A 21,204-nucleotide genomic window follows, 5' to 3' on the forward strand; every position below is an offset into this window, starting at 1 on the left:
GTTTGTAATGTGTTGGAAAGATTTGTGTTGTGGTTTATTAATAACTTATATTTGAAATTCAGCCATTTATCTTCCTTACAGAACAGTTACAGGAGGCTACACACTGTATAGCTTAATGCAGTCAGACAAAAAAAGCTCAATGAACATAAATACAAACTTTTTTTCATCATGTTATTAAAATGGTTTTGCTATAAGGCAACTAAAACTTTGGTTACGTTTATATCATTTTTAGAAGGACCATGTTATTGTACACATACAAAGTTGTGTTTTCATTCACTGTTCCTCAACAAAACGCATTGTGTGTATTGTTGAGGCCTAAAAAAATTTTTCCACATAAAACATTTCCAAAGCCAATTTTTTTTCCATTTTTCAAATCCATGTTTTCCAGCTTCTTCACTGCCTGCAGGTACATTACGTTCTGCCTTTTTTTTGTATGTTTATCGCCACCAACTTTCGATCAGTGTGGAATAGCGCGAAACTGACAGCAGGAATATGCATTGCATCTCTTTAATGCTCACGCAAGTGTATTCATGTACGTGTGCATGATACACACAAAAGCTACCTAGTGGTCTACGAGAACCTTAAAGAAGCGATTGTATTAATATTGCAGCCAAATGCAGCCAAGAAGTCTTCAGTCCAAATTCCTCATTTGTGACCATAGGGCCGTCACAATATCTGATTTTCACTACATGATTGTCGTAGCCGTAACAATTCCCAATGACAATATTACGGTATTGCGATGCTTATGAAAATTTTGGGAGAAAAAACAATGTTATCTATGAAATTCATCTTTAACTTTGTTTATTCTGCATTGTGTAGGGAGGTGGAGACTCATGCCTTTACTTGACCCTGAAAGCAGGCACTACAAGGACGTTTTGTCTACTATCTCATAGGTAACCACACATTTTGCAAGAACCCGCTTTGGTGTGGAGTCTCATTACATGACCGGACCTCGTCTACACGATGCATGATGTGTTTGATGGTAAATTTCACAATAGTTCATAAACTACTCCATTTTATGGATGGTGAAGGTACGCAGCTTCATATTTTGTCCTCACTTTACCAAACATCAAAGCCGTTAAAGAAAAGAGAAGACAATCACCTTTTTTCCACCCACATGTTGTCTGCCTTTGTGAGAAAGTGGTCTGTCCTTCTGACAGCTGTATGGATAAGCTGAGAGGTGCCATTTGTCTGAGAGGTTTGATACAAAGGCACTTATCTTCTCAGGGATTTCCCCGTCAACTCATCATAATCCAGCACTGGACTTTTAGATGCTTATGCAACTCATAAACCTATTGAATGATAATCTGTCAGCTCGTCAAGTAAAGGCAAAAATAAATGTAGTAATGTGATGATGATAATTCTGCACAATATTGAATAAATCAAGGGGGAACAGCAGCAAAGATTCTTACATCTGAAGGTGTTTTCTTTAGAGACAAACCTCTAGACACATATAGGGCCCTCTACTGGATGGTTTGGAACCATAATTTACTAAATGAACATCATGCTGTATTGAAGAAGACTTGAAACTAGCGATTGAGACCATAAACTCATGTTTACAATGTTTACTGAGGTAATAAATCAAATGAGAAGTAGGCTCATTTTCTCAAAGACTTCTATACAATCAGACTTCTTTTTGCAACCAGAGGAGTCGCCCCCTGCTGGCTATTAGAAAGATTGCAAGTTTAAGGCACTTCCTCATTGGCTTCAATTTTCAAAACCAGAGGCTGCCGCATGAACGCAACTCAATGAATCAATGTTTTTTTTTTCTTAACACCACTTCTGTATGTCCCTCTCAGGATATAAGCAATTCTAAATTATTTTTAATGCCTTGAGGACAGGAGGAAGACAGAAACAGGGATACTAACGCTCAAAATAGCCCTTTTGGCAACTAATCCAGCTTTAAATAGCTTCAGCCCAAGAGCCCCATATTTTGTCAACCAAAGGAGTGATGAAAACTGCCTTTGTAGCCATAACAAAGGTAACAAATCAAGTGAGAAGTAAGGTCATTTTCTCATTGACTTCTATAAAATCAGACTTCTTTTTGCAACCAGAGGAGTCGCCCCCTGCTGGCCATTAGAAAGAATTAAAGTTTAAGGCACTTCCTCTTTGGCTTCACTTCTCAGACCCACTGCTACTACCAAATGTGTGAATAACAATTTTTCGGAAATATCCCTTCTCTATGATTATTCAACCTGACCGCTGAAAAGCATAAATGAACAACTGACTTGAATTCAGCAACTGTCAAGAAAGCTGACTGAGAGCAGGACACTAAACCCTCAAACTGCTCCAGATGAGCAGGTCACCACCTTGCATGGCAGCTTCCTGCCATCGCTCTATCAATGTTTACGTGACAAAAAACAGAAAGAAAGAACGAACAAACGTGAGCCATGGCAGTCAGCTTTTGAAGCTCTGGAAAGATTATGCTCATATCTCTTCAGATGTTTTCACCTGGATGATGTGTGTCAGTCACCTGAAATATGCACACGAGAAAGAGATTCAGAGATGTTTGTTATTCCATTGCAGGTTTCAAAAGTTAATTCTGAAATGAAGCTTAACGCAGTCGGCTAAAAAAAGGAAGAGCTCTTTTTTTTCCTCCTTCTGAGTGTTAAGAATTGCTCAGGGGAAGAGTTTGTTTATAGTTGAGAAATGACTGAGAATACAAACACTTAATGAGCAAGAAAATGGATTCTTCTCAGGGAGAAAGTCTCAAGTTAAGGGGATGTTGGTATTTACTGTGTGGATGCTCCTGCGCCTGTAAATCTAAGCATATGAGATTACATGCTTTCTGTTTATTGTCAGTGTATGATTCCCATATATATTTGTGTATGTATGAAAAGACAGATTTATTGAATGTTTTCCATCAGTGAATGCTGCTGACTTGTTATGGATGCTATTAATGTTGTTGCCAATCTTTACTTTACAAAATGCTAATCCAACCAGAGGTGCACACGCAATAACCTTAATATTAAACAGCAGTAAATACATGTAAACCCCATCTACAGTATACATATTCCTCTAAACCTCTGATCTCCTCTGTATGTTGTATGAATAATGAATGTTGTTAGGATTTGTGCTTAGCCTCAACAGAGCTCGTAGAGTTAAGACAGTGGAATGGGTCAATATTTTTAATACAATTATAATTTTCTTTATTTTCAGCCTATTATTTTTAGTTTGCAGTGTAAGTGTGAGTGGGAAGTTTTATCATTATTTTTGGATATGCCAGTTAAAAAACTCTGCAGAAATTGGAAGTGTTTTCTATTTCTTCCTCATATTGAAAATGTGAGGCACACACAACTCTAAATATGACTCTGTATTAACAGCTAAAGGAGGTGCAAAATGAGCAACGTGTAGACTGCTTCATATTATGATACAGTAGCTCAATTTTCAGTTTGCAGAGATAAGAGTAAATATGCAGACATTTTCGTTCTAGACAATCATTACACAACAAAAGATACATCAAAGAGTTGTGATTGTGGTTGTTTTCCTTCACTTTTAAATTATAGTTTTGCTTCTTGCATCTCTCTGTGTGTAATCTATTCGCAGCACAGTGTGCCATTTGCACAAGTGAAAGAAAATTATAAACTTTTGTAAATGCAGTCCATTAAAATGCAAAGACAAAACATATTTTAAGTTAGGACCCTTAACTCCCTTTCTAAAAAATGGAAAAGCCATTGGCCCATTTTTGGGTCAGAAGTTGGCCAGTGTGGTTGAAAAATAGCCATTATGTGCCATTAATCTCAGGCTGATAATTGTAAAGATGATGATTCATCTTACGTCCTTTTGACCTTTTTTCGATATTGTATTTTAATTGAGGGTTTTTTAAACATACACAAAAAGGGCTGACATCTTTGTACCTCTGACAGCTCATGAAGAAATGAGCTGAAATACAGCAAAGACAAAAGAACTAGGGATGAATACTGGCTTAGATTTCAGACGTTGAATGAAAGATGTTTTGTACATCAAGGACTTGCATATGCATTTGGTTCATTCTAGTGATGAACACCCTGCAAACTGACACCAGTGATCTAAAATTCATTGTATTCTTGCAATCTTTGGGGTGTAGTATGGGGTGGAAAGATGCTTCAAGCTTTTCTTTTCCAGTGTTTGAAAAAGCTTTGTAGCCTGCTCATCATGGTTAGGTATGTTCATGAAAAATACCATTTGGTAGCTGCCTCTTTCTACAGAGCCTTGAAATTATTACATCATTACCAGCACGCTGATAATCGTGATGGCATTTGATCCCGGCATGACATTCATCCTCTTTACCAGAAAGTTGGCTATCTTATCTTCCTCATACAATCTTCTTCTTCGTCACATTGTTGTGTAGAAAAGTGCTTCTAATGCTGTCAGGGGGTCCGCAAAATAATTTGCTATAAATTATAAAATTGTGCTGTATCATTAAAAAGTGCATATGTACATATGGGGGACCATTTATAGCAATACAACAAGCATATTGTGTCCATTACTCCCACCCATGTCCGCTTTGGGCCAATAGAAACGCTGATATAATTGACACCAACCCAATATCACGCCAAAGCAAACTTGAAACTAGCGATTGACACCGTAAACTCATCAAAGCGTGTAATAGACCCACCTGTCCACCAGAGGACGGCGTGTCAGCGTCACGTTTTGCCTCAGAGAGACATGAATATTACACACCCGTATTAACGTTCAGTACCAGCGGGGAGCAACAAAACCACTGCCTTAGGTAAAAAAAAACACTTAGTTGGGTTAAGGGAAAATGTCATGGTTGGGCTTAAAATAAGTATGTGAATTAAGTAAAACACGCACAGAAACAACGTAACGTCAGTAAAGAAAACACGTGATAACCGTCACTAACTTCCAAAACAAGACAACGGGTTCAAACACCAGCCTCCCGCTTGAAATGTTTCTTTCTCCCCTGTGAGGATCCCAAAATGTTTGAGAACCCCTGGTGTAGAAAAAGATTCTGTAAAAGTAGAGTGACACCGATCTGGCTCCCGTGACAGCGTTCTCAACTGTTCTCATGTAGCAAAGACCCTTACGTGGCTCCCCAATCAGACGATAATGAATGGAGCAATTAGCGGCGATTATTAAGTGCTTTGTGAGGCTTCCCTTTGCCAATTTATCATGCGAGCATGTTCGATTTATCAGGCCCCCTCGAGACATATGATGATGATGGGCAGCCACATACAGTACATACACTGTCTGTGTGTGCTCCCCCGCTGCACAGAGTGAAAGATGATCACAAGGGTTGCTAAGTCCTTGTCTGTCTATTACGTGGCCAGGATTGAGGACATGCTTGCCTCCCAGCAAAATAAGATAAGACAAGGTGTACACACACACAATCACAGCACGGGTTAACAGCAAACATGAGAAAACTACAATCCTGTGGAATCCTATTTGGTGTGCCAAATGAGCCTTGATGATGAGGAAGTATACTGTCACAGCATCCAATGAAAGGTACTATTGATTCAGTCATACCTTACTTGCCCGCCGCGTGCACGGTTCATTACGCTACTCAAACACTCTATGAAGGCCTCATTAGATCCCTCTAGCCGTTGTATAATTCATGTTGACTGTTTGCTTCCGCGGACCCACCGATTGTCAAGGTCGTTTTCATCCGAGCTGTGACCCAGAAGGGCTGGCTGTCCCGCAGGATAGACGGATATTTGTTTTGGAGTGCATGTTGTGTTTGATCGGGGTGGGAGGTGGAGAACAGATAACAGGCCCGACTGTTTGCACCCATTAAATGACTGATTACTGTCCTGCGTCTGGCCTCTTAAGGTAGCACCGCATCTCCTCCTGCAAAATCACTTTTATTGTGTCATAATCTCATTTTATATCAGTCTCGATGACCAGATGAGAAGCGAAGGGGTCGCGGGACAGTTTGATGTAAGCGCCATGAATCAAGATTTTAAAGGCGAGCGGTTGTGGTAATGACCCAGACTTGGTAATCCATCAAGCGTTTTTGTGTCTGGCAGAGGCACATCAAACTAATCACTCTTGAAACTGTCCCTCATCGTAGCATTGGCAATCTCCTGCACAACACATCGATCGCATTTAATGCCTCGCCAAGAACTTTCAAACTGACACTTTCTTATTCAAAATGTCAAAGCATTGCCTGCATTAGCAGAACGCCGTTCGTAAAGGAAATCAATTCTGGGTGTTACAAAGTTCTGATCTCTTCCGCTTGACAATGAGTTTGGCGCCGAGCCAAGATATGGAGGACCGCATGCTCCGATTTGAAGACGTTCTTGGGTAAAGAACTAGATAAAGTAAAGTGAAGCAATTTATGAGTTTATGAGAACATGGTACGATTTTCTTTATTAGTTCAGTAGTTTTTTAGGGATGGGGAAAGAAATCAATTCACCTGTGTATCGCAATTTTCTTTTTTACGATTTTGATATACATTTTTGAATGCCAGAATCAATATATTTGATTCATTTGAGTCTATGAAGAAGTTACTGCTTTTATTGTTACGGTCTGAGTAACATGACATCATATCTGTTTGAAGAAAAACAAAGCAGAAGAGAGAAAGCAGAACGCGGCGGAGGGTCCGAGTTCCGCGGTGATACGGATACGACCTGCACATTTTAAATCTAAAGTGGCAAACACTACACACACAGTAAAGTATGGAAACACTTTGGGTTTCACACATTGCCAGGAAAAGCAGAGCTAGACATCATGCCTAAAGCTGCATGCTAACTCTGTCATGGACAGGAAACGTTATCGCATCGCGATAAAGTGCGGTCAAGCCAGCCGTCACTCTCATCTCCGTGGTCAAATAGGTCGACGCTACAACTGTAGAGCACCCATATACTGACATTTATGTTAAATGCATTCAAACGGCCTCGATGGAGCTGACCATGGATGTACAGTATAAAGAGAATGGAGCTGACGGGAGAGCTAGCGATGGACTTGGCGAACGTAGCGGAAGTATACACGTGGCTAGGTCCAGTTTTCAAAATAAGGTGTCTTTATTCTTTGGTTCTTGGGTTGCTGGAAAAAATTTAATAAATAATTCCTGACAATGACTGATATATTTGACTTCAGGACATCTCTGACTACATACATGCTGAAAATCAAAATGTTTGACTGTATCAATTTAGAGCTTTTCCAAAATAAAGGATTTAACTTTTCCCCATGATCTAGTTTAAAAAAAGTTAACAAAAATAAATAGTAATATTGAATCACAATACTTCGGCACCCAAGTATCGTGATAGTATTGAATAGGGAGATAGGTGTATCGTCCCAGCCCTAGTAGTTTTCAGTGTGCCAGGGCAAATGATCTACAAAGGAGTGAATTCAGGTTGTGATCTAATGCATTTTGCTGAAGCTCTTATTTAGTGAAACTGCAGATTGACTTCGCAGGTAGAAGTAAGAGTCACTCTCCTGCTCAAGGGCAGGTCGACACAACCAAATTTGAGCTTTTGTCGAGCGGCTTGCACAAATAGAAATGCTGCTAATTAAACCATAGCTCGCACTTTCAAACGCATCCTCAATAGCCAGAAGCTGAATGCCAGGACGCCTGAATTACCATCCCGAACTGAAATACTGAATGATTTAACGACACCATAATGCTGCATCACAGATTAAATGTGTAATCACCATCATGTTTGAGTGAGGTTGTGATATAAACTAACCTGTTTTGATGTACCTTTAGGAATAGTTCTTATTTAACTGCATATTAGGGCTTGAATGAGTTGGGTTATTAATAAATTGTTGGCAGCACTTGGAGAAAGACACAGAGGGAGGAAAGTGTAATAAGAGCAACTGACAGGCAGAAGAGAGAGACAGATATAAGGCTAGAAGGTTTGTGTGCCGCTTGAGGTAATCAATTTTTTACAATATCAAAGCCTCAGACAGGCATGAAACTGATATCAAACTGTTTCAAAATGTCCACCGTGAGGGTAGCAAAAGGATATAACTGTGAAAAAAAAAAAAAAATCACTCTCAGCTTGCACTCCAAGACATGCTGGTGCAGTCCATACTAAACACGCTTAACCTCGATCATTTCCCTTGACTTCTTCTAACACCCAGTGGTGCAAAGTTGAAGTGAAGTTTGGCGAAAGCCCTCTTTCCCCTGCTTCTTTTTTCCTTCTCTCGGCACTGCGGCGGTGCTCGGCCAATTCTCTCTGCAATGAATATTTGATCAAAACGGTGCGAGGGTCTATTTAAATACGATACTGTTACAAAGTGCTCTTAAAGAAAGGAATGGCAAAAGGTGTTGGATCAATGTCTGTACATGCAAATGTACACATGAGACACATTAAACCAATTGTTTCACAAGTTTTTTTGATGAGTTTCAAAAGTTATACTGCAGCAATAGATTGTCCGACATGATTAAACTTCTTATGAAGGTGTGAGAACTTTTCTTTGTACTTGATTTAAGTCCAAATCTCATTTACATTTTCTCCTCGATCCACTTCAAAGGACGCTTTTACTTTGATGAGTCTTAAGGAGTTAAAGTTTTTAAAGTTTACTGTGATCACTGGATTCTGACTTTTGCTTTGGTGGGTATGGAAATGTATTAATAATGTATCTGGAAGCAGCATCTTTATGCTGTGAGGAATTTGCATATATATTGGCTTATCATTAGATTATCCCAGCAGCCATCACGGCATTCATAATCAATGAGTAAAGCATCACAAAGTTTGCTGTGAATCACATGACACCAGTTAAGAGATATTAGCGAACGTTAGAGGATATTGAATTCTAATTCTCTAATCTCACCTCATGATGTCAAGGCACTGTGTTGCACTCTGATTATTTTAAACTTTAATATTCAAGCTATGCTCAACTTTTAGAAAAAGGATTGGTTCATGTTTATTCAAGTCTATCATATGGTAGCCTATATTGAGTTAATGGTCACTGTAATCATGCTTTCCATTGTCCTCGCTTCAACTTAATTTGAGCAGCCTGTATTTGCCAAACCAAGTGGGTATTTTTCCAAAGTTACACATTCCTTTGAGAAAAAACACAGATGCGAACCATGTCTGTCGAGAGGGTCTGAAGAGAACCAGCCAAATTCAAAACTGAGGTATATCAAACACACATAAACAAACACACTCAGTCTCAGCATGTTGTTAGATAGCCAGAGCTAACATCAATACTGTGAGCTGCATTAGCCATCTGTGTCGGATAAACACAGACTGCAAAAACAACATCAAATTTGTGCAACTAAAGCAGGCTGAAAGTTCATTTTGTTTTTGAGCATCAGTTAGCGTGATTGTCTACAAACAAGCAACTATACCAGAACATATCGCAAGGAAATAGTCTGGGGAACCAAAAGGGGAATTTTGCCCTTAAAAGAATAACTATGGAAGAAACACATTTAATTTGGGTTTACTCTGACTGCTGAAAGCCTCATATTAGCTTCGTCTAAACTCAAAGGAGGAGTCGGCTATAGGAGTAGGCTACTGTACATGTGAGCATGCGAGTTTGGTGATACAACAGAAGTCCAAACCTATCCTTTAACTTTTCCACAATGATTATATAGTAAGAAATCAAGCTATCATAGCCCAGTCGCCAGGAATTTTTTTTTGGTATTGTACATTTCTGCAAACCACGGATATGTTTAATGTCAACGTTTTTGCATCCGGCCAGACCAAGTGTCGATGTACAATGAGCGACTCACAGACTAAGTGACGTAGTATATGGAGCAACTGTTATTGAAAGTTACGTGGTATAATAACGAGTAAAAAAGCAAGAAAGTCCACTACGGGCCGGTGGTGTATGGACATTGAATTTACGCTTGTCACGTAACGTTACATAGGAAAGTCTGTTAAGGGCGGTTGTTGTTTATTTACGGTACTTTACGGTTGTTTTGTTGCCTGAGCCTAACCAATCTGTTTCTCAATTTTAACCACGTGACATTGTGCGTTTCTTCAAGCTTGATACAAGACCGATATGAAGTGTATCATATGAACCATATATTTGGTTCAGAAATGTTGACATTCAACGTAACCCGAGGTTTGTAGAAACGTATAATGCCTACGTTTTTATGGCGACTGGCTTGGCTATCAAGCTCAGTAATATCACCAGTTCATCAAAATAACTCTAAACAACCCTAAAGTACTTAATGGCTGAGTGACCAGTCTTATTCTACTCCTGGCATATAATCTGTTTTGGTGTTGATGCCTATAGAGTAAAAGGGGAAATGGCAAAACCCTGCAGAGAGAGTGAAAGAGAAAGGCATCATAATCCTTAGAGATTATGGCTCAGTGTTAATTTGGTCGATGTTAAAGTTCAGCCCAAATTGAACTCTGAATTAACGCCTTTCACCACGAAGTGGGTCATTCAACTAAAACCCTGGGGACAGTTTTTCAAACACAGCTCAGCAGCAACATCAGCATTGCTTCATTAGGTAAGAGAGAGCACATACCATTTAAGTGCTAATTGCACATTTGAGGCTTGAGCCGACCTCTCTCTGTGAATAATTCATTTGTCTGTTAATCTTAACTTTCTGCCTACCTGTTGCTCCCTTGTAGCCAAAAAGTTCAAGGAACCAGAGCATTGCACTGCTGTCCTGCAAATAGGAAGCGATAAGCATCTACACTTAGATTGGCTGTATGCAGCATTGTTTTTATTGTGTTCATTATGTCTGGTCATCTTTTCCTCTTGTACGGCAGAATAGGTTCACAGGTTTTTATTGCGAGGACTGGAAAGTTTTGTGAAGCGTAAAGTCAAAGTGGCTGTGTTTTAGCTTTATTCTGTAAAGTCAGCTTTGATCTGCATATGTTCTGCACTTAAATGACACTTCTAAGACCCCACAGACACATAATGCAACCGAATGCAAGACCCCATTTCGACTCTTTCAAGACCTTTCTCTTTTTTTCCCCCTCTCTCTCTCACTACCCGAGGTTCATTGTAACAGCAGTGTGACAAACTGTCAGCAAACATCAAATCCACTGTGTGCTGTTGTGCAGTGTCAACAACACAGAAAGCTCCACTCGCCCGCAATCCGTCAACCGTGACGGAGGGACATCAAATAGCACAGCGGATGCCACGTTCATCACAAAAACCTGCACACGGAGACGACTGCTTCAGCCCACCTCCCTTCCTCCCACTGTTGTGCTCTCACCTTTATTCAGCCTGAGCAGTTGTTTTCCCTCTCTGCTATGTCTGTCACTGCAATCGTAATCACATGTGTATACACACATACGTAAGCACGAATATGCACATGCAAGAACGCTGACAACGACACTCTGTTTCGACATGTCCCTGCCAGTTACAGTATTGCGGCGCCGGCACAGAATACTCATATCATCCCATGTGTGCAGTGTCTGTTCCTACACATGACAGCAGCCATTGTGTGCCATTGTATGAGTACTCTCTCAAATGTCAAAAGGACTGTGGTTCTGTAACAGTGAGTTAAGAACCCATGGGTGGGATAAAAGGACATTTCATCTCAAGAGCTTTAGAGACACCATAATGGGTCTCAATGTTGAATGGGCCAATGGAATCTCAGGCTATTCGCATGAAAAGGTGTATGAATGCAAAAACAATTTGGGGTGTTATATGTACAGCATTTATTTTAAAGCCTCAGTAATTCAAGTGTTCTGATATCTAGACTTCTGCACCTCCTCATGGCTCTGTTTTCAGGCCCGTGACAGGAGACTTTGGCCAATCACAGGTCATTTCAGAGAGAGCGTTCCTATTGAACCTTCCCATTGGCTGTGCTCCGGCTGGTGGGCGGTGCTTGGTATTTCCTCAGCTTGATCTCAACATAGCTGCAAACTTTCTCATTTTACAGCTAAACAGTACACTACAAGATGTTTCTGAAAACATTTGAGGCGAGAAATTGGCATTACAGTAACAGAATATTGATTCGAATTTGATTAATGCTGCCTAGTTTGACCGTTTGATTGGAGTTTGTGAGTGATTGACAGCTGCTCATAGACGGCAGGCTCCACCTCTGCTCTGATTGGTTGTTTTCCTCCGGTCTGTGAAATCTTGCAGATGCCATTAGGAGCACCAGAGAACATCGGAGGACACAGAGGCACAGGATTTTTTACCTTTCTCATCCACTACTGTCAGGATAAAGTGACCGTTTTATAAAAATAACTTTTTTTAAATCATATTTGCTCCGTTTCTATAGCTTTAAGCCAAACCACAATCTTTTCCTAAACCTAACGAAATAGTTTTATTGCCTAAACCTAAGGAAGTTGTTTCCTGTGAAGACAGAATTTTATTTTGAAAAGACTGTATGCATGTAACGAGTGGTAACACAGGAATTACAACCAGGAGACCAGTGTTCGTGACGTTTGTGACATGTTTTCTTTACTGATGTTACGTTGTTTCCGTACATATTTTACGTCCTTATTTTAAGCCGAAGCATGACATTTGCCCTAAACCTAAAACTAAGTGGTTTTGTTGCCTCAACCTAACTTTGGACGGTACCGTAGTTTTGTTGCGTGGCGTACAAATGACACACGAAAAGGCTAAAATGTGTCCTCATGACACATGGGATAGCTGTGTAAAGTCGTGCTATTTATACGCCTTCCTGTGAGACTAGGTTGGGAATCTGAGCTTGCTTATACAGTTGACACTTTCTATTTCACTATAAAGAATTGTTTCAAGTAGGCCTATTTGTACTGGTGTAATAAGTGTGCTTGAAAACAACAAATTATTTTGAAAATTAGAATTAGTACAAATGTTAAAGGGTCTAGGCATTAGCGTCCCCGGTGTTTTAAAGAGGCTTTATTAAAGTACTCAGAAATGAACTGCAAGGACAAAGGTCAGCTCGAGGCTCAGTAACATATCAAGGTTTATAACTCTCTCAGGAGTACATAACTGTTTAATGAGCAGCCAAGGACACGGAGGGTTAATGTTGCCAATAGACTGTTAATTAAATCAGTAAAAGCTCAACTGGCCTCATTCAACATGATGGAGGTGGTGTGCTCCATCTGTGACTTTTGTATTGGAAAAATAATTAGAGTTGTGGTATTTATTATCCAACCATAATTTCATCCAGTGCAGTAATGAATAATTTATAAATTTTCCTTCATATTGCTCAATTTTTTCGAGTGATGTGGAGCTTTCAAAACCTTATATTTACTTGACAGATTTGTTACAAAAACAAAAACAGTCCCATTCTTCAATATGTTGCCACCGTCTCCGGGGTGAAGCGTATCCGTCCTGCTACAGCTGACCTGCTCTGACATGGGGGAGGTGTCTATCGAGGCAAAAGGGGCTTGTTATTTTCCCAGCAGGCACCTCATTAGAGTCCCTATGACCTTTTACAATTGAACAGACCATTGGTGGCGTAACGTTTTGAATACAGATATCCATTCCACTGACATATTTTCTTTTTTCAACGAAAGAAAGGACATTCTGCCCTGTTCTGAGAAAGTGCTGCCACAGCTGAACATTGGATAAGGTTTACATGAATCAATTATGCTTTAATAAATCGCAATATGTCACAATCCTCAGGATGGCAAAAGATCGTATTGTGACTTAAGTATCTTGATAATATCATATTGTGGGGCCTCTGGTGATTATTATCGCTACATAATACTCTCTTTTTATGTGCTGTTTGCTAGCTGACTAATAACAGAATTGTACCAGTAGTTTGGATAAAAAGGAAAACTCAAAATGTAATTCAAATGGAATTGAAGTTATAGGACTACCATCTGTTTTATTTCTTGTAGAGCCTTGTTTAAAGCCACTATAAATTACAAAGTCAGGTTAATAAAAGCAAAGCTGATCCTTCACGCTCAGTAATACAAGAGATAAATTGCTACTATTCCTCTCAAAACCACAATTTAATAGCTTGTGATGAAAAGCTCGATTCGTTTGTGGCGTGCACGCTTCTTCTATGATGAACCAAGAATGGCTGAAATCCATTCCAATTATCTCCACTGCTGCTATTGTGTCCTGTCCCTGTCCTTGGTAGGCCTGCTACTTTGCATCTTGCATATCATTAGCACAAGAAGCACTTAGCAGTCTCTGCAGCAGAGGTTTGTAACCTATACTGCAGACGACCTTCACCTAAAAAAAGTGCATAATTTGCACATCCTCGTCCCATTTTTTTTTTTATTCTTCTCTGTACACCCTCATTTCGCTTTTTTTTTAATCTCTTTTGTTACAGTATACAGTACCATTCTGATGTATTTTTTGTGTGTAGACCAAGCATGTGATAACAGGCCAAATATGGACCCATTAATACATTAATGACTGTAAAAAATGACTTGATCATGTCTTTGACTTTCTGCTCTGATGTGGTATAGATTTATTATCTTGCTCAAGGCGGGTGCTTCAGCAGATTTATCTCGTTGAAGGATGGTTCCTCTGTCCTTGAGCCTACCCGCATCATGCTTACTGAACTTTCACTTCCCCAACAACTACACTGCTGTTTATCTGCCATGACCTCACACTGTATCTCTTAGTTCACCTCTGTAACGCTGCACGCCGTTGCTAAAAAGAGGTAATGGACTAACCCAGCTGAGTGATACAGAGGGCCACAACAGCAATAAAAAGGCTGTTTAATTTGCCCCCAGTTTAAGATCTCTCTGATATGGTGGGATGCACACATAATTGCAGGGATCAGGGACAGTCGTCTAGATTGGAAAAAGATGCCCTTGGCTGAATTGGTTGACAATAGTCTCTCCATATCTCTCCTCTTATTTCCAGATTTTCTCCCTCTAGCATCAGCAATAATTGACTCTCAACCATAAATTTAAACGCTTTTGTAACTTTTTTAATCACAGACAGAAACTCACCGTTTTGATTTTGAGGAGATTTCAGTTATATGGACATAAGTAGTATTCTATCGAAGAGGATTTACTTTTTCTTTGGCCTCGATCCTAAATATGATGTAACGGGCGAGACTCTGAGGTCTATATCTATGGCACGGAGTCAACATATACTGTATGTACTGAATGTTGACTCCGTGCCATCTATAAATAGTGGAACATTGGCTGACCATGGCCCCCATCACCCTTAATGTGTCTTTTCGCTCTTTATACGACGTCACAGCACTTTCTCTGAGCATTTACTGTTGCCGCAGATGGGTTTTGGAAAGCCCGGTCTCAAACTGGTTTAAAGGGTGCCATATGCAGCGGTATCAAATACCGACGACTGTGACAAAGCCTTGATACTAGACGCCCTGGGAATGAGAACGGGCTGGATTTAATGTGATCACATAGCATTACATCTGCCCAGTCTGCAATTAAGAACAGGAGGATGGACATCAAACTAACTACATCCAGCTGGAGGTCAGAGGTGAACCTCACCACGGCGTGTGGTACTGGCACTCCAAGTGTAAGTAATAACTGTCTTGGCGTCTATGATTAAATATGTTTGAGTTGGTCACCATGACCTCACCCATTGGTTTGTGGACTACTGTTTTGAAGCCAACTTGTTTTTTTGCAACCAGAATTGACACGAGAGGGTGGAGCTAAGTACAACCGAACGTTGAATTTAGGTGACCAAAAATATTACAATTAAAGGCAGGGTTGACGATGTTATACAGTCTACACTATTTGTTATATTGGTCGGAATGGTCTTTACACCCCGACAGTGATCCATTACTTACGAGCTCTGAAAAAGGACTGGAAAAGAGCCGTCATCTATAGCTGCTGTAATCCTGTAAAAGCGTTTACCAATCACTGCCTCGGGATCACTCCTCAAAGCGCGTCGCCGCCGCAAGTTTATTGGAGAATGGAAGAGAAAACTCAGCCAAAAGTGACAGTAGTTACTTGTCATGAGGTAGCTACGATACGATAGATACGATGAAAACACGGACCGGACAACACTGTGGTAGCGGTCCGTCAATCACAAGGTAGCCACGCCCTAAAGCATCCCCTGCTTTATGGTCTATTTGACTCTAAATGGGACCATAATTTACTAAATGAACATCATGCTGTATTGAAGAAGACTTTAAACCATAAACTCATGTTTACAATGTTAACTGAGGTAATAAATCAAGTGAGAAGTAGGCTCATTTTCTCATAGACTTCTATACAATCAGACTTATTTTTGCAACCAGAGGAGTCGCCCCCTGCTGGCTATTGGAAAGAATGCAAGTTTAAGACACTTCCGCATTGGCTTCACTTCTCAGACCTGGAGGTTGCCCACTGGCTACAACACAGGTACCAGCACACTAGTGCTCCTAAAGGGTTTCTAATGACTGTGTCAAAGCACCACTTTTTTCCAGCAGAGACAAGGGGAGTCTGACAGTTAGTTGCTCATGGCTGTCAGCTCTGAATACCAGGTCTACGTTGCTGCTGTCCAGGCTACACTGTCAGTTCCCTGACCCCTCGCATCCCACAATACGTAGCCATGCCTACTGCAGTTGTTGCATTTCTTGAATATGCTGGGAGGAAGGGCTCTAGCAGAATTTTTTAATGTGTAGTTACTCTTTAGATAATAACATCAGCGCTTGTTACAGATAGTCCTAAAGCTCTACATTAGAGTTTCCAGTTGGTAGAGCAGTCAAAAGATTAGACGAAGCTCACCTCCCATTTTGGGCAAATCTCTCTCTGGAAAGCAAAACTATGTTGTAATATTCCACTAGTTTGTTAGCTTGTGTTGATGCCATGCCCAACACATCCATATGCAAATATTCTGATTACAGTTAACATGAAATCCGCCTCTGTTCTCAACGGAAACTTTTTTTTATACCACCACAGGACGGAAATAGATCAATATGGTTTATTTTCAATTTCATGCTTTTCTGGTTCCATCAAAATGTGTCAGTGGGTGATAAATCCTGTCCCTCTCTATTGCAGTGTCATTGGGATTTGCTGACTGAATCCACGCTCTCATCCTCACATCATAAACATATTCAGGATCCTTATTTATCCCATATGTGTGCTAACTGGGGTCACGACTTCTGAGTATAAATGTGACAGACAGGGAAAGTCTTGCAGGTTTATTTTTATTCGGGGAGACGTGACGACGACACGAGTGATGTGATATAAAATTCACTGTGTCACTGCAAGTACCTGCTTTACTATTTATCATAAGCATATTCATTGCAGTAGTCTTAACAGTATAACATGTATGCCTATGGTACGGTTAACACCCTCATGGAATTACTTGATAGGCTTGCAAGATTATTTTTGAATACATGCTGGTGTAAGAGACTAATTTAAATGCAAACAAGCTGATTCACTGCTTTCTCTTCCCTCAAATATGCATGTTTTAGGCAAAGAAGCACAACTAAGTTATTCACACCCTTGGGACACGAGCAGACTTCAAAAGAAAAAAGCACGGTTTACTTGGCCAGAACCAAATGGAAACAGAAAAGACAACAAGTTTGTGTTGAATTGCAATGAAACAATGTGTTTTCCTCAACATGTTTTCACACAGAGACGTTTGATTCTGCATAAAAAAAAACTTTTAGAGCACTTTCAATGACCCTTTGAATGATTTCTCCCCAGACCCAAAGCAATATTGCTGGGACAATATGGCAACCCAGCAGATGATAGTTAATTAAAAGTGAGTTTGCGTCTCTCTGTGGCCTGGTTTCTCACTGCAGAGGAGTCCTCAGCTGACTGAAGTGACCCTGCCTTTCTGATGGAATGGATGAAAATGGGCCTTGACCCAGGGCCAACGTTATGATGATTAGCCTGACAAGTTAAATTCCTCCCTAGAGGTCTCTAATACAACCTCAATTAAACCGTCCCAGTCCCTGGACAACCAGAGGCAAGCCAGACTCCATGGTCTCCAGTTTATTACAGCTCATCATCATGTGTGCGCGATCACGCCCATTTTCATCTCTGGACATTTTAATTTCACACGCTTTCAGTTTTCGCTGTTAAAAATCCACATCTTTGATTCATGAGAGATCGAACGCATCGGTGGAGAATCTTCATTAGAAATGCATCTTACCGCTACTTTTCATTTTGAATTGTGGTCCGTTCCGCTGAGCGGTTAAAGACGACCATGAAATAGAAATAACAGTATTATATTCGGGGGGGAAAAGTGGATTTGTAATTCCAGCCATTGGTATAGCCGATCCTTTATAAAATCCCCCTCATATGAGGATCAAACCAAATATTTTCTGTGAGGAAATTAAAGCTCATCTCTCTCCATCCTCTCCTCTGCTGAATTAAATGTATGACTTTATTGTTTTATTCACTATTGTGGCTCATTTTACATCGTGCCACGGAGTGTTAATAAACCCAGTTTGAGGTAAGCACTGATGCCGTTTGCAGAGCTGTATTTTCCTCCTTTAGTATTAACACCTGCAACCCACTCACTCCTCAGACACCTTTTTTAAGACTAAAGGAAAGCAGAGAGGAAGAGAGAAGAGAGAGAGAGAGCAAGCATTATACAAAAAAGAAAAAACACCAAATTAGCACCAGCACAAAAATAACTGCAGGACTAACAACTAAGGGAGAGGAAGTGAATCCTAAAACCAGCAATAGAGCATTATTTAAATCTCTTCTCTCAAGTCAGGGGGCTTGGTAAGACCCCAAAGTGGTAACCTGGTGAAAGGACAGGCATCTACAACAACTAAAAGAGACACCACAACATATTTTTTCAGACTGTTTATTTTAAGGGGAATGCTTCTCGAAAGTTATACCGTCACACAGAGGGGCGCCAAATCAAAGTAAAAACCGAAATAGTGTCTAAGCAAGGCGCTAGTTTACCTCAAAGCCACAAGAACAGATTTTAAGTGGCAGTAGGCAGTATATTTTTGGCATCATTGGGCAAAAATTCCATAATAACCTTTCAGCATATTGTAATTCAAGTGTCCTGAGAGATAACTAGACTTCTGCACCTCCTCATGGCTCTGTTTTCAGGCTTTAGAAAATCTATAGCCGGGGACGGGAGACTTTGAGCCGACTTCAGCTTTAATGCTCATATGCATATTCTTCAAAAACTCTACTGGAGGGATGAACAACATTCTTCCAAAAGATAAAACTTATTTTAGCCACCTAAAACAAAGACCAACCTAAAAAAGTCAATATCATAAGTGTACACTACATTTAGAATATTTTTGTCGGTTTACCTTGCTGTGTGACAGCTATACAGTCAGAGCAACCGTCACCAAATTTGGTAGAGAACATCTCTGGATGAAGCTGGAAAAAGTGACTTTTTGGGGTTTTTGATGTTCCATATCCTGTAGTTTTGCTATAACTGGCCCTCAAAGTTTGCTCGAATGCTGTGGGCAGTGCTTATATTATAAAACATGTTATATCTCCTGAACGCTTTGTGCTATTGTGACCACATTTGGTGGACATGTGTAGATATGATGTCTGAGTGACGGTGGCAAATTTGATTCCATTTGGTCATTAGGTGGCGCTGTAGCAGCATCGACTAATTATAAAGGGATGGCGGCAGAAACTCAGTCCGTGGGGACTTTGCTTGTGAACCGGAGGGTCGCCGGTTCAAGTCCCAGACCAAGTACAGACCAAGTACGGCGTGTCGACAGGTAGCTGGAGAGTTGCCAGTTTGCCTCCTGGGCACTGCCGAATTGCCGTTGAGCAAGGCACCGGTCCCCTAAAACTGCTCCCCGGGCGCTGTATAGTAGCTGCCCACTGCTCCTAATATATACTAGGATGGGTTAAATGCAGTAGCTAAATTACACTGTGTGCTGTGCTATGTACAATGTGTGACAATAAAATTGTCTCTGTGTGTATTTATGTCCTTCACACATCTCGAGAACCGTTCATCCAATCAACTTCAATCTTGGCGGGTGCAAGCAGCCATACTGCGAAGGATGTACTTTGGATTTAGGAGTATTTAGGGAAAATAAAGGTAATTTGTTTACCCTCGAGTGTCATGGCACTGTAACCCTGTAATGTCCAAGCTCAAGAGAAAATCATTAAAACCACATTTGTATTCTCTGCACCCCTCTACGGCAAACAATGCAGTAAAGCGGTAAACAACGGCACTTGTTTCGACGTGATTTAAGCAGGTTCTTAACAACACAATAAACGTTTGTTTCATATTTCAATATCTGATTGTATCGTGTTCTTTCTATGAGTAATAGAACCAAAACAGCCTCGTGTAATTAATATCCAAAGACCAATGGGGAGGAATATCACAGCCAGATATTGGTTTTACCTCTCACTCTACACTGACTTATCTCATCTCCTCATTGTGTGCAGAGCCGCTCTGAGGAGGAACTCTGGTACGGCGCTCTGCATTGTAATAACTTTCCAGGTCAATTGATATTCTGCCTGAGCCTGGGAATAAACGCAGCTCTCGCTTGTCTCGCTCATTTACATTCTGACCAGTTTATAACGCACTAAACAACAACAAAATCTGTTGGCATATGGAGACACAGATCAGTTCCCCCTATCAGTTGCAGTTCGAACACACTATAATGTTTTAATCAGTTATTACCCTCAACGTTGCCTCCTCTCTTCGTTCCCATCATCATCTGAACACCTGGTGACCCCGCGCTGATGAAGCCGCTCTAAATGGGATTCAGTCACCCCGACCCGGAGGACCCGCGTCTGTAATTAATCACTCAGTGTTCTGAAACACAAACAGATTGTTAATGTTAGGAGTTTAAATGTGGGATACTTGTGCTTGTGTTTATGGGAGATGTTGCTTTTTATGACACAGCTGTAAATCTACGCTTATTTTTACAAGTTTAGTTGATAAAGTTTTTAGCACTCTAAAGTCGTATTGTGTCGTGTGTGTTATAAAAAAGAATTGAAAAATGTTAATCACTAACTATCATCAAATTACGAATATAATCCTAAATTTTATTGGACCACATTTAGTTTTCAAACAAGTAACTTTTAAATATGGTGCAATTTATTTTTATATAGTTTGAATTTTTACTCTTGAACCCAACGTGTCAAACATGCCATATATTGTTATTTTCAGGACAAGTTAGGCTACTCAGAAATGACATCATTTGGTATGTGCGTGGTATTATACAGTTTAACAGGGGTGGAAAGTAACGAAGCACATTTAATCAAGTGCTGTACTTAAGTACAATTTTCCATTTTCTGCTACTTTATACTTTTACTCCACCACAATTCAGAGGGAAATGTTGTATTTTTTACCCCACTATGTTTATTTGATAACTTTAGTAACTAGTTACTTTGCAGATTCAGATTAATAATACACAATATAATCAACAAAAAAATTAGGATGTATTATTATGGATAAAGATAGCCTATTCATTTATCCCTTGGTAAAATTCACAAGCTACCTGGCAGTATATAAATAAATGAAATATTCCGAAATGGGACATTCTGCATATTGAGTACATTTACTTTTTGTACTTTAACTAAATTTTCAGTG

The 21,204-nt window shown here is 40.1% G+C and overlaps 1 protein-coding gene and 1 long non-coding RNA gene across 5 annotated transcripts in view; one reads left to right on the forward strand and one right to left on the reverse strand.

Moving 5' to 3' along the window:
• gabra6b (gamma-aminobutyric acid type A receptor subunit alpha6b) overlaps window positions 1-12,121 on the forward strand; it is a 277,852-nt gene extending 265,731 nt beyond the window's left edge. The window contains exon 11 of the mRNA XM_074611075.1: window positions 12,093-12,121. The gene's annotated coding sequence lies outside the window, so the exon portion shown is untranslated. The remainder of the gene's footprint in view (window positions 1-12,092) is intronic.
• LOC141752843 (uncharacterized) overlaps window positions 1-21,204 on the reverse strand; it is a 233,080-nt gene that overhangs the window by 37,027 nt on the left and 174,849 nt on the right. The gene's annotated exons all lie outside the window — the stretch shown is intronic.

The sequence above is a fragment of the Sebastes fasciatus genome, chromosome 16 (assembly GCF_043250625.1).
Source record: "Sebastes fasciatus isolate fSebFas1 chromosome 16, fSebFas1.pri, whole genome shotgun sequence".
Taxonomy (NCBI): Eukaryota; Metazoa; Chordata; class Actinopteri; order Perciformes; family Sebastidae; genus Sebastes; species Sebastes fasciatus.